At 39.4% G+C, this 13,329-nt stretch overlaps 1 protein-coding gene across 2 annotated transcripts in view; it reads right to left on the bottom strand.

Annotated features, from left to right (window-relative positions):
* Nucleotides 1-13,329, bottom strand: part of ATXN7 (ataxin 7) — an 81,286-nt gene that overhangs the window by 64,315 nt on the left and 3,642 nt on the right. For both annotated transcript variants that reach the window (XM_031606249.2, XM_090148369.1), the window contains exon 2: nt 951-1,043. The gene's annotated coding sequence lies outside the window, so the exon portion shown is untranslated. The remainder of the gene's footprint in view (nt 1-950; nt 1,044-13,329) is intronic.

Below are 13,329 nucleotides of genomic sequence, written 5' to 3'. Positions count from 1 at the left end.
TTCTGCACTCTTCTTGAGCCCAGATTAATTCTGCCACTTAAATAAATTCTGCAGACCAGCTCTGTGTTCACTGTAATGGCCCCTTCTGCTACAATCTACTTTAAAAGATACTAGAAGATGATTTGCACAGCAAATACAGTTTGTCTGAAGCAGACTGGATTTTCCAAGTTTGTGTATAAGGAAAATGCAAACTCTGAGCAAAATCTTTTCTTTCGTTATATCAAGAAAAAATACAGAAGATGGTGAAATGCATGTGATGACACAGAGCAAATATTAACACGTAGGGGAAACAGAAAGAAACAGATACTGTCTCAATGAATTAGAAATTCCTATAATCTGCAAAATCAGCTCTTCAGCCAAATTTCAACTTATTATCATAATTCTCACTTTTTTTCCTAATGTTCTGCCACAAATGCCAGTTATGGAGAAGAATCTCAAATGTGTTCAGTAACGATATAACTCTTGCCTCAGTTTACAATTCTACTTTCTGGTAGGCTATGGTATATACCAGAGCATAAGAGCCTTCCAATACATTAAAATATGACAGAAATTCAGAAATAGATAAAATTAATTACTTGGAGAAAAGAAGCTAACATCTTCTAAACTGTAATAAATACATTAAAATTGTTACATGCTATGTATGCCAAACCCTCCTTGTCCAAATCACTTGATCTAAGTGACTGAGGTACAGCTTACAATCTTTTTCCAGCTTGACTGTTTCAAACTTGAAGTCCCTTTAGGTCGATTGTAAAGACACTTTATTTTCCACTGAAACATATATTAAACACCTGCATCAAAAAAAAAAAGTAAAAAATCTCTCCCCACTGCATCTGGTAACACTTCAGGCTTGCTTTGCAACCCTGTTAATATCCTGTTCTCCACGCTCCTCACATCTAAAGTATGTGAATATTATGCTTAAGGAAAATATTTTGGTAAGCATGTCACAGTACCTTGAAATTGTGGCGAATCACTGGGTTGATTTATCAATTGATCTTCATCTGTTCAGATTCTGGAAGCTTTCTCTAACTTGTATCTGATTAATTCTGAAACAAAACAAGGAGTAAAGCAGTAAGACATTAGAAACCTTATTTCAGTTTCATAACTCAACTACATCTATTTAAAATCTAATACGAAGCGTTCGATCAGCTTTACAAACACATTTTCTGCATTGAAAGGTAAGCACGGAACTGTTATGCCCTCTTTGCACAGAACAGCTCTTTAAACGGCAGCCTGACATTACCAGAAAGGTATGCATTGGTTTAAATCTCAATCTTCAGCCCAGTTACTGCGCTTACATCGCCAACCACTGACCAGATTTCCAAGCAGAAATTGGTGTCTGTATCGCCAGCTGGTAAAACGACAGCGCTGTATTTTCTGCACAGGATTTTTCTAGAATATAACACGACTCCAATAACAGGAGCTCTCGGTACGCAGTCATTGACATTTTTACCACCATGTCACAGAACGTGGATAGCTAAAAATGATCCCCTGTGTAAGAGTCATTAGTGACTATTACTGTATTGCTCATGAGGGATTTAATAAAAATTAGAAAGATACACAGAGTGAAGCTTTTCCCACAACAGGAACTTCCCTGATTTCAAGCTCAAGTTATTAAAATCCTTTCATTTAATGCTGACAAACTTACTATTTACATAAATTTCAGCATGGTTGGCTTTGTTTTAGTGTAAATTAATGCCTAATTGGCTGAAACTTTAAAATGATTTTCACCCATCCTCATGCATGGGTTATATTGAAGATCAAATAATTGGCCTTAGTGTTTTGAAGTTAAACCAGCATTTTTCCTTCATTTTACTAAGAAGCCACGAAGATGGATATAAATAAGCCATCTAGTGCTGCGGACGGATGACACTTCAGCGAGAATTATTTTTTCCTCTCCAAGGATTAAAGTCCAGACAAGAGGAATGCAGTCCAAGAGGGCATCCGAGCCGTGCCGGGGCGGGAGGGCTCAGCCCGACGGAAGGTGCAGAACGAAGCTCTTCCTGCCTTCTGGGAAGCTGCCTGCAAACTGACTTCATGCCTTCAAATTGCTTCTGTGTGCTGAGGACAAGACCCTTTCTTCTCCTTTTAAATTGCAGCTTACCAGCTGACATGGGCTGGACTGATAAGACCTACAGATACATTTACGGTTTCTTACCTTCACTAAGCTTGACTCTGCTCAGTAACATACTTGAGCCTAAGAAGCACAACAGAGCTTCACGATATTCTAATTGCTCGGTAAAATAAATAAATACATACAAATTCTTGTCTTCGGTGGACAACACTTGAGAACAAGTACAGTATTATTTTCTCTCCCCTCTGCGTTTACTGTTCTGCTTTACGGCAAATAAGACTCGAGGTAACTGACTGTTAGCAAGTCTCTACACTAGTAGAAGTCTCAGAAATTATAAATAAATGTTACACAGATCTAATCACAGATCTAATCAAATCCTACAATACTAAGCTTTCTCTTCAATTCTTCTTGCTGCTCGCTGGGAAAGGAAATGTTTGTCAAAAACGTTTTCGTTTTTCCATTGCCTGTTTAGGACATGAATTCATGCAGACTCTCCCCTTTGCAGAAGATCACTCAGTGCTCAGCCTCACAGTCTCAGCCCCTTCAAGCATATGACCTTCCTGCCATGAAAGTAACTCAACTGCTTAATCTCAACCCCAATTTCTTCAGGGAATTCGGGAGCTCTGCATGCAGAACGCCCTTCCTTTTATCTTGATTTAAATGTTACAAGTTGGATAAAAGGCAGGTTTCACTGCTTCGTGCAAAAATGGAAACCAGAAAGTCACCCATAAAACAGAAGGCTTCTCTGAAAGCTTAAAAATCTGGGAATAGGGCAATCAGTGGGAAGTACAAACAGTGGAGCAGATGAGGGTGAATGAAAAAACAGTAAACATTTTATTCCTATGTACAAGAGATCAGAGCATGCTATGTTACCACCTGTGAATTTTGCTGTAGGGATTACATCTGGATTTGAGTTTGAAGGAAGTCAAGAGAGTAAACTTCAGAAGAATAAAGTGACAGTTTAATGACTCTTTAAAGAGGAGTCTTTCTCTGGATAATAGGTGGCAAAGAACAGGAACAATTCTTACTGAGAATTTACAGCAGGTCAATTACAACCACAACTGTCAGCAAAGAGTAATGTAAGGCAGGGATCCGATGATTGAGAATCAGCCACCAGGAGCTCCCTCTGCAGAAGGAAAGCACTTCAGTGTGCTGGAAAAGGGAGAGCGAGCTGAAGGGTGGAAAGGTGACAAAGATTCTCAGAGCAGCAAACCAAGGAGATGGCAGAAAGCCTGCATTTTCAAATCAGACTGAGCATTATGTCAGTCCTGGTGCCTGAATACCAAAGGAACTCGGTTGCAAGTGCTGTTCAATACCATGCAATACAGGAAACCATAACTGGGCAGAGCAAAAGCTATATCCTGGTGAAAATTGTATCTTCACAGACACAGGTAATAGAGGCACAGCCATGATGAATAATGAACACTATCCATTTAAGAGAAACGTATTTACATGAAAAGTGTAACTCATTAAAACAAAGCCTTTTGAATAATTCTAACTGAGCTGATACAAAACACAAATAACTACACAGCAAGGGGTACCTGAGGTATCTCAATTCCGACTAGTGCAATTTTCCTCTGTCTAATTGCAACAGAAAAAGGTTTGCATTGATCATTTTGCTCAGGAAATCATCTCATCACTAATTTTACATTTGTTTTGCAACATCTTTTCTCACCACCGAGAAGTCTTCCTTGGCAGTACAATTTAAAAAGCCATAAGAAGCCTTCGCATATCACACTTCAGCAGTTAAAATACAACCACACAAAAGAAAGACAGGCTAAAAAATTACTCAGTTTCAGAAATAATGACAGATATTCTCTAAGCAGGATCTTGTCTTCTAGTTGAAAATACCTACATTTTGCTGTATGATTTATGCTCCCATTTGAAAGTTCAATCTGAAAAGCAGATTAGGTTACTGCAAACTAAGGTAAGTAAGGACTGTTGAAATTATATTTATACATTTCTTTAAAACCTGTATTCGTATGCACCTGTAGAGAAGAAAATGATACGTTCCGTATTTTATGTGATAGGAATATTTCACACCCATTACGACTTGTATTACATCAGAAAAACAGGCAACACAAAAGGTTGGTAGCAAGCAAAAGGATGCTGGACATCAGGAATATCAATTCTTCTACAAAGAAATAAAATCCCACTTGGCTCATTTCAAAGGGTGCACAAACATGCAATATCAGCCCAGACACTTTTCAAGATAAAAAGGCACAGTTAATCAAGACAATGCAGAGTATACATGATTAACATGATTTGCAAAATTTATTACCGAGCTTCTCTGTTAAATGTAATATTATTCAAGCTACACAGTCACGGTTATTGCAGATTAAAGATTACAAATTAGCTCCTCGTGTATATCATTATCGTGAGTGGCTGCATTTTATCTGTCTAATTTTAAATTACTGCAGGCAGATGAAAGGCATCTTAAAATCTGGCTCATAATTTAGGTCCCATACCACTAACCTGAACAGAGATGTTGGTTCTTACATGGGTACCACACTATTCTCAATGTAAACAAAGGACACTGGCATGCACCCGAGGCTAAGGATGTCAGCATTTTTCAAACACCTTTCTGACTGTTCCATTTTATGGTGATGCAATATGACCTACATTTTCAACGGCCAAAGAGAGACAGAGAAATAGAAAGGGAGGAGACAGAGAAAAGGGAGATAGACAGACCTTTTCTGTCCTTATCCTCCATGAACTGAAGCTGTTACTGTCCCTCACAGGGACCAGAACGGGCAAGAATAAAGGCAGAATAACATTACAGTAAATTCCATAGGAGGTGTTGAAAAACAGAGCATCATAAGAAACAGCAAGATTTTTTCTGTAGTCCTGTGAACAAACACATACTGATACCTTCCACAGGAGAGAAGAGCAGAAGAATCAATAATTTTATTGTCAATTGCCAGTACAAAGCTGTCTGTAATACAAACGCTTATTTTAGTACCTTCTATTTCCCACCGTGTTTGTACCACTTCATTTTTATGTATTCCCTTTAGATCTCAAAATGAAACACAAAATAACACACATCATTATCATCACTTTTACAGAGAAATTGAGGAAGAGTGATTTGCCCACAGCTACCTACCAGGCCCAGCACAGGGCTGGGAACGGAAAGCATCACTCTTCATTATCTCTGTGCTTTGCCATCTATTAGGCACTGTGATACCTGTCATACTAACACATAATCTTGACATAATTCCAAAATTATCTCGTTTTCTTGCATATGAGCTTCACACAGAAAACTGCACTAGATCGCTGCTAACTCTCTTCAGAAAGCTTTCTCTTACAAATGATAGACCACATTTGTCAAGCTGTCTCTGGAAACACACTTGACTGTGAATTGCAAGACTTGACATAATGTGTCAATGGTATTTTTCACTACAAACATGTAAAAATAAACATCTGATTCAAGCTTTAGTTTTTGTGTGTTTTTTTTTCCCCTTCTTCCTGCAACCATAGTATCTTACTTTTCAGAAATCTGTATTTTTCCACTGTCAAACTATCGTGTTTGAAAAATGAAGGGATGTCGCTAGGACTATATTAAGCAAGAATCAACATCCTTTGCTTATCAGTTACTGATTTTTAGCACAAGACCTGCCTTGCAGAACACGCACAAAGCACTTGCAGCATCACAGCCCCTTCACAAATGCTGTTACAAGTACATATATACAACATAACAGTAAATCATTTTCTTACTGTTGAGACCGAAGGCCAAGATTTGATCTTAAGTATCCCTCTGTAAACCCAGAGCGACTCCAGTGCTTTCCAAGGAGCTTCTTGAGATTTGAGCAGAGGTAAACAAGCCTGTAATTTGGCACTGCATTCAAAACCATATATCAATAAAATTTATAGATTAATTCCTGTTTTTGAACTGTATTTATTACAACAATAGCTTTCTTATCAAACTGTATTCATCTCCTGAAATGTAATCATCCCAGCGCAGCAAGTACTGAGAGACTGCTGCTGCTCTGCACTTAAACAGGCAGCAGCACGCAAGCACTGCTACGTCCAACTGCTCAGCAGCGACTGGGCAGGCAGGCAAACACACCTGTTCAAGGAAAAGGAGAGAGAAAAATTGAAGCCTACTCTACTTTGTTATTAAGAGTGGAGAGTCAAGAGGCAAAACGCTGACAGGAATGAAGGAAAGGAATTGCCTATAAGTGGACAGGAGAGGTTAGAAATAAAGAGCAGAGGACAGACACTGCAAAAGGAAGATGAGGGACAGGGCAGAGGTGGAAGACATGACATCTAAAGCAATAAGTATTTCTTAAATGACACACACCTGTGAGGCTGTCAGGAAATCCTCATTTCTAAAAATCAGGGTACAACAATGTACTACTCCTCCACTCCTCTCATCCCTGGTTGCACCTTTTGCAACCTACTGAAACTGAATTTAGCAGGAAACGAGGATTCCTCCCATCATAAACAGAAATCTGCTTCTGCTAATCTATGACAAGAGTCTTGCTGATCTGTAAAGCAGTCTCTTCACTATTTTTAGCATCACCAAAGCTCTCCTTTGTGAATGTCTCACTGCACCATTTTCTCAGTTACCCTTACTTTTTGCCTTTTTTTTTTTTTTTTAATTATTTCTTTCTTCATAGCATCTCTGTCTCCATTTGAAAGCAGGAGAAGCTGAAGTGACACTGCTACCCAACACCTACAAAAATTCCAACTAGAGAAGGCAACCAAAGCAGAAAGCAGGGTTCAAGCCAAAGCACCCCAGCAGCCTTCCCTTCTGCCTACCACTGACTGCCACCTAGAGTCAGAGCACCAGCACACAACGCCGGTGTTAAGGAGCAGAGAAAAATGTCAGAGCAATGAGAGAAATGTTGATCCCAACCATTTAAAAACAACAACAACAAGAACTCATATTCTAAAAGGCTACAACTACCTTAAAAATTATTCGGGTTTCTCTTCTTAATGACTAATGAGCATTTGGTCCGTGTGTCCCACCTTTTCTTTCTAAATTGAAAAGGCAATTTCAATTTGTTATAAACACTGGAGTTGTACACACGGGGAAAATATACGTAAAACAGCATTATACTGCTTTGCAGGTAAGCCCTGTGTTTCACATTGTGTGCTCGCACTAAGAAGGTGAGTGCAAAATGCCATCCTTAGCTGGCAAGTCAATCTGTACTCATACTGACACCAACAAACCAATGGCTTAAATGTCTACAAAAGCCCACTTAGCCAACAAGACTTCTTACACAGTACCCATTTGTTGCATGTTTATAACTATATTAACTCAGGGCTCTTTATTATACTATATAAAAAAATCTTATTTTTTCCTTCTCTACTCACATAGCCATTAACAGGGCACTCAATTTTCACAAATTAAGCAACCACTGGGTGCTCGTTAACTAAGTAAAAGGAAGGATTTGTTGTCATTGCTATTATTTACCTGGAAATCAAATAACTTGCATTCTGACATACTTCCTGTAGCAGTTACTTTTTCTGCAAACCATGGATGGATAAGAAGCCACTGGTGTGTATTTGCTAACAAAGTCTTCGGCTATTAAAGCCATTTATTAATTATAGCTATTAATGTCTTGTGAAGAAATCAGTTCCCCAGTTTCCTCACTCCTCTTACGGTCAAGAAGACTGGTAATGAAAGTATAAGATTTCTTCTCACCTCTATCATTACAACAGACATATAATGTCCAGGTCACACACTGCACCTCCCTCCTACTGCCAGTCCCACCAAGAAGTATATTTTTCTTAACTAGGTATATATCCACAGACAAAATTAAATGCCATTAGAAAGCTCACAGCATCTATGAACCAAAGTCACACTGTAGTTTATCAAAAGCAACAATTTCTACCTCTTGCATGCATGCAGTGACCTGCAACAATTGCTCCTTCAGGTCCACGCTCAGGCCACACTGACCTGCACGAAGCACTGCACAAATTCTCTAGGATTGTCGTTCTACCTGGAAAAGCCTATAACTAACCTGGATGTAACATCAGAGCAAAGAATATTCAAAGAGGAAGAGATACTACAGCGTCATCTTAGAGGCCTATATGCAACTAACACTCTCCTAGAAAAACAAAACCCACTGAAAACCAAAACCTTTACCTAACAACTGTCATAGCCTTTCTTACAAATACAGAAAACTCAAGTTGAAATAAAGCTGCTGAACAGGCCACAGCAGTGAAAAAGAAGTCCCAGCATATATTGGTCTTATACTCTGATCCTACTATAATCTGTGCAGTTTGTAGTTAGATGTCTGTTAACCAAAGGAGGGGTAGCAGGAAAAACATCCAGAGGTCAGACAGCCCATCACTCAGCCCCAAGGCATGAAGCTAGACTATCTGTTGGGAACAATACAGGTAATTGAACCTGTTCTTGAAGTCCTCAGGCAATGGAAGCACCATCGTCTCTGCAAAAGATTATTCCAACTTTACTTCACCAGAAAATTGTCCATGTTGAATCTACCTTGCTGCAATCTGACCTGGTTCTCTCCTTACTTGCCATAAGCTCCTCGCTTTGCATGCTCTCCAACAAAACTGTCTTCTCACTCTCTCAGCCTCCTCTCACTTAAGCTAAGGAATTACATTCTCTCAGCACTTCTTTACATTATGCATTTTTCTCCTCTTTAGGCAATTTCTTTGGCATCTCTACACTTTCTCTTTCCTGGTTTCATTTGGTACAGACCCTTCTGTCTAGCATGTGGGCAGTTAATTAATACTTAATTAATACTTTATCTCAAACTAAAGGATGTCAAAGAGTCTGATTTTCAGGATTCTTAATAATTTACATATTTTTCTGCATAACAAAGTTTAGGAGTCTCAATTTGAACACAGACAATTCTCCTTCTGTATATCGCGTTTTTGTACTTATAAATAAACCTAGCAAAGGTACACGTGATATTCCTACCACTTTAAAAACTCAAGTAATGTTCCCAAGATAATAAAATGTCATTATTATGGTCTGAGCACAAACATAAAAAGGAGGCTGGCCCCATCGCTCTGCAGCAAAACTGTGCACATTCCTGTTGACATCACAGACGGTGCACGAAGAGCTGGTGAAGCACTAGAAACATAGGAAATTGCTTGCCAAATATGAAGGAAAATACCCAGCCAAAGATTAATCCAAAAGCTTCGAAGTAAATCTTGACAAAATGTGGCTTGATAGAAGTGAAAAGAATGCCTGTACGTACCAGCAGCTATCCTGTACTAGACTGCTCTTTTCCCCAAGCAATGACAGTGCTGCAGCTGAATAAAAGATCCCACCTGCATGGAAGGCAGCAGAGAACAACTGCTTACTGCAGGAGGCCTCTGGGAGGGAGCAATGCCTGCAGAAGAGCACCAGGAACAACCACCAGGAAAAGAAATATAGAAGAGCAGCTGCACTCATTGATACAAGCAGAAAGAGAAGAAAACGCAGGTTGCAAAAGGGCTGTCTTAGAATGTCATCTCTGTGCCAAGTTCTGGAAAGATAGGATGGGGAAGTGGCTCTATGAAGAGGCAATTACAAATAAAGAAGAATCGGTGAGAATACACCAGTCCTTAGGAAACTCGCTACTTGTGTCATCACCACATTAAATGCCTATGCCAACATCTGAGTACATGCCTGCTTCTCTGAAACACATCCCTGTTTTGCTTACTGTATCTGCTTCCAGGGGACATCAGCCACGTCCCACACAGTTGGGGCCAAACATATTACATACAGTGCATACACTTTATTGTTGACATTTTTAAAGATAAAGTCTATTTTGAAATGCAAACACCACACAGCCCTGTTCTGAGCTGTGATTACCCTGAGTCCATTTTAAATTCTAACACAGGGGATGTGGCGCATGATCTTAATAATTCATCCAACAGAAAAGTGCAATCTTAGAACAAACAAACATGCAAACCCAACTCATTCCAGAGTTAAGGCTAAAAGTGCTCCTTTTAAAACCAGCCATCTCTCTTAGCACTGCGGAAAATCCCATTGAAAACACTTCAATGCCTTTCAGTAGTACAGCTCAAAATACATTCAAGAGCTTGAAAGATCAGGACAGATTTCCTTAACATAAACATTTGAAAACAGCAGCTCTTGAGCTATTTCCTTCCATTTGTTTGATGACATTTGATCTACAGCTACAGTCAGTGGCTGCTGTTTGTTCAAGTTTTTTGACGTAACAGGAGGGAAGAAAAGCTTTACTAGAAAACTGCACTGTAAATACTCTCCTGTTCCAATCCAGGCCAAGTGGCTGCAGCTCAAGAGCATTTTAGGTATTTTATTCAATTTCAAACTCATTACATCACGTAAAAAAATCCCCATATGTTCTAACATACATGTGCACGACTTCATTTTAAGTTATCTTCTTGTTCAAGCCCATTCTAACTTTATGCTCACACCCCACAAACCACAAGCGGATCTCAGAAATGAAGAAAATGTTCAATAAATGTAACTGCCAAAGCAACACTGGAATGAAACTGAAGTGAAAACATTTACAATGAGCCACAAAATCACAGGTGCACAGTTGTAGTTATTATTAGCAAGGCTTTGTTTTACCCTCAGCTCTTAGAAGCCCATCTTTATTCATTTAAGATTTTATTACAATCTTTTTGCCTTTTCTCCTTTATTAGAGCACTTTTACCCACATATAATCGATATTTATATTTTCATTAAAATAAAGGCAAAAGACAGAGGGCCAGAAAGAACGCCTTACTGATTTCAGCCATTCTGCACTAACACTTTTCAAAACAAAACCAAAACAGAATGTTTGTTTACACCAAGTCTCTACCAAAATATTGTTATAACACAGATTGGACTGGGAGCTTTGTAAATCCTGCTCAGAAATAACATTTTGACCTGAATGCATAGATTTTCATATGAATCGACCTTAACCTGCATACATGGTTACATTCATAGCCACACATGTAACCACTTTCATATCTTAACTGAAAATCTGCATAGATGTACAACACGTATATCTATATGTACACTATCTAAATCTATAATGTATGTCCAATCTCTCCCTTATCAATAGGTTTGAAATCCATTGTCCCAGCTACCTTTTGCACCTCCCCCAAAGCAGTTTATCAGACAGATGTTTTTATTATGGTTTCACAAGTTGTTTTTTTCTGCCTATACTTTTCAAGTCCAAATTCTATTCCTGCTGGAAATTACCACAAAGGCACTCATACACATCTCTGAAGAGAATCTCAAAGGTCTTCAATCTGAAAGTGATTTTTGCAATGCTTGCATGTCTTTCTCTTGCACTTCTGAAATGACTGGTTTGATTTTATGCATTATTTCCTTAAATGCTTTAGTTCTGAGTCGTCTAATAGCTATGTGCTGGGCTACAGAGTTGAGTTCATTCTGTCCTTCTGACAGCACTACCACCTTACACTAGCCAACAGCCTGCTGATTACAAAATTCACTCTGATGGAAGGAATTATGAGCATTAATCTCCTCCGGATGGAGGATAGCTGGGTTGAAGGCTCCCACACGTGGTGAGCATTCTAGCGGATAACAGCCCCGCTAATGACAAAAAGGGAACCAGAACCATCACCACCTCCTGGGTTTTGAAAGCAAAGACTGACCTTTACTCCCCCTTTGAAAGAAAGAGCTTATGATCCTAATTTCAAGAGAGCGTGAATCCAAAATGCTCCCTGGAGAAAGGTGCTTAGCCCTGGATACAGGCAGGATTTAAGCACATTCCTACTTAGCTACTGGGTAGAAAATGTGCATATTCATCATCTCCTTCCAGCTGCTTCAGCTGGCGTGATTCTAATGAAACACTTGCAAATCCTGAAGCATTTGGCCCTCTCCTTTTTCATGGAAACCCCTCTGGACTCAGCTAAGTCGAGTCTTCCCCTTGGTACAACCTGTCTGAGCAGAGTGATGAAGGGCCACAACATGCATCTCCCTATCTGGATCACAGCCTCTGCTGGAAAAGATGGATTATCTTCTCCACATACATCTTCTGAAATAGTTGCTTAAACCATTTGCTTTCACAGGACTGAAGCAGTATTTTCAAAGCAACGCTCGGCCCATTTGAAAAAGAAAACAAGAGGGAAGAGAGCATGTCTTCTTCCTAAGGCCACTGCTTCTCTTTGGGGGTTTTGCCCTGCTTTGAGTCACTGCTGCAGGGTAACAATGGTCAGAAACATGATGTGATGCACTAAAACATAAGAATGTAACAATGAGCAGGCATCCCCAAAGCATGTGACCATGCCTCCGTTTCCCTGCTCAGACCCAGAAACCAGGGTGTGAACACATGCCTCAGTGTATTGTTTTTCTGGAGCCACAAATCATAGCTGTTCTTAAATACTACAACTGACAGTTACTCTATTAAAAGAAAATATAATTTTAAGCCATAAAGCGATCCATGGCAATATATAAAACTGTTTTTAAACAGAAACCATATGTTAATCAATAGTCCCAATACTTCCTTTCTCCATCTTCTGAGACAGAAGTGCTGCTTTCAACATCTTCCCATGGCATGGGATCTTACTTTGCCAAGCTCAGGAAGCCATGTAAAAATTCTAGGTGTTCCTCCACAGATTTCAGCTGCTTGTAAGAAGAAACACACTGTGACCAACCAAAAAACAACAAAGTACCTTCTGTAAGGCCTGAAGGGCTGACTCAGACTTGTGCAAGAGCTATGTGTGGCTCTCCTGAGGCCAACACTGAGCCATAGGGTTCTCTCAACACTGCTACAAGGACGGCACAAGCAGGAAACACCTGGCTTCCCTCTGAACCTTCTGCAAAAGTTCCTCAGGAACACTACCAGCTATTTATTTAGATGTCACACGAGTAAATAAGGTATTCACAGCCCTCTGATTGTTCACCCAGTGCTTAAAGCCATGGTTAAGCACAAACATTTACCACCTGGCTCAGCTCCAGAAAAGACAAACTCTTCTTAGACCTTGTTAGAATCTCATTCAACTTCCACATCTTCCTCTGAAAACTCTGGAATGCCACTGGTGATCTTCAGGGCACAGCGTGAATGCTACCAAACCAGTGAATTGATGCATTGAGGAAGGAAAACAGAAATACATAATAATAACATACTGAAAACATCCTGCCAACAAAGAGACTACCAGATAAGTGACTAATTCAAAACAGTTCCAAAAGCACAAATGGCTGCTTCCTTATAACATGCATGAAATACAAAATGTCACCCAAAAATTACCCCAAAGCTATTGTAAATCATGGACCACAGAAATGGCATAAAACCTCCTATGCAGCTGGAACCTCTGGGGTTAATGATTTTTGCATTAAGAGAAAATCTAACTACCTA

The sequence above is a fragment of the Phasianus colchicus genome, chromosome 11, assembly GCF_987193195.1.
Source record: "Phasianus colchicus chromosome 11, bPhaCol1.hap1.1, whole genome shotgun sequence".
Lineage (NCBI taxonomy): Eukaryota > Metazoa > Chordata > Aves > Galliformes > Phasianidae > Phasianus > Phasianus colchicus.
The sequence above is the reverse complement of the archived record's forward strand: the minus strand, read 5'-3'. Positions and strand labels throughout refer to the sequence as shown.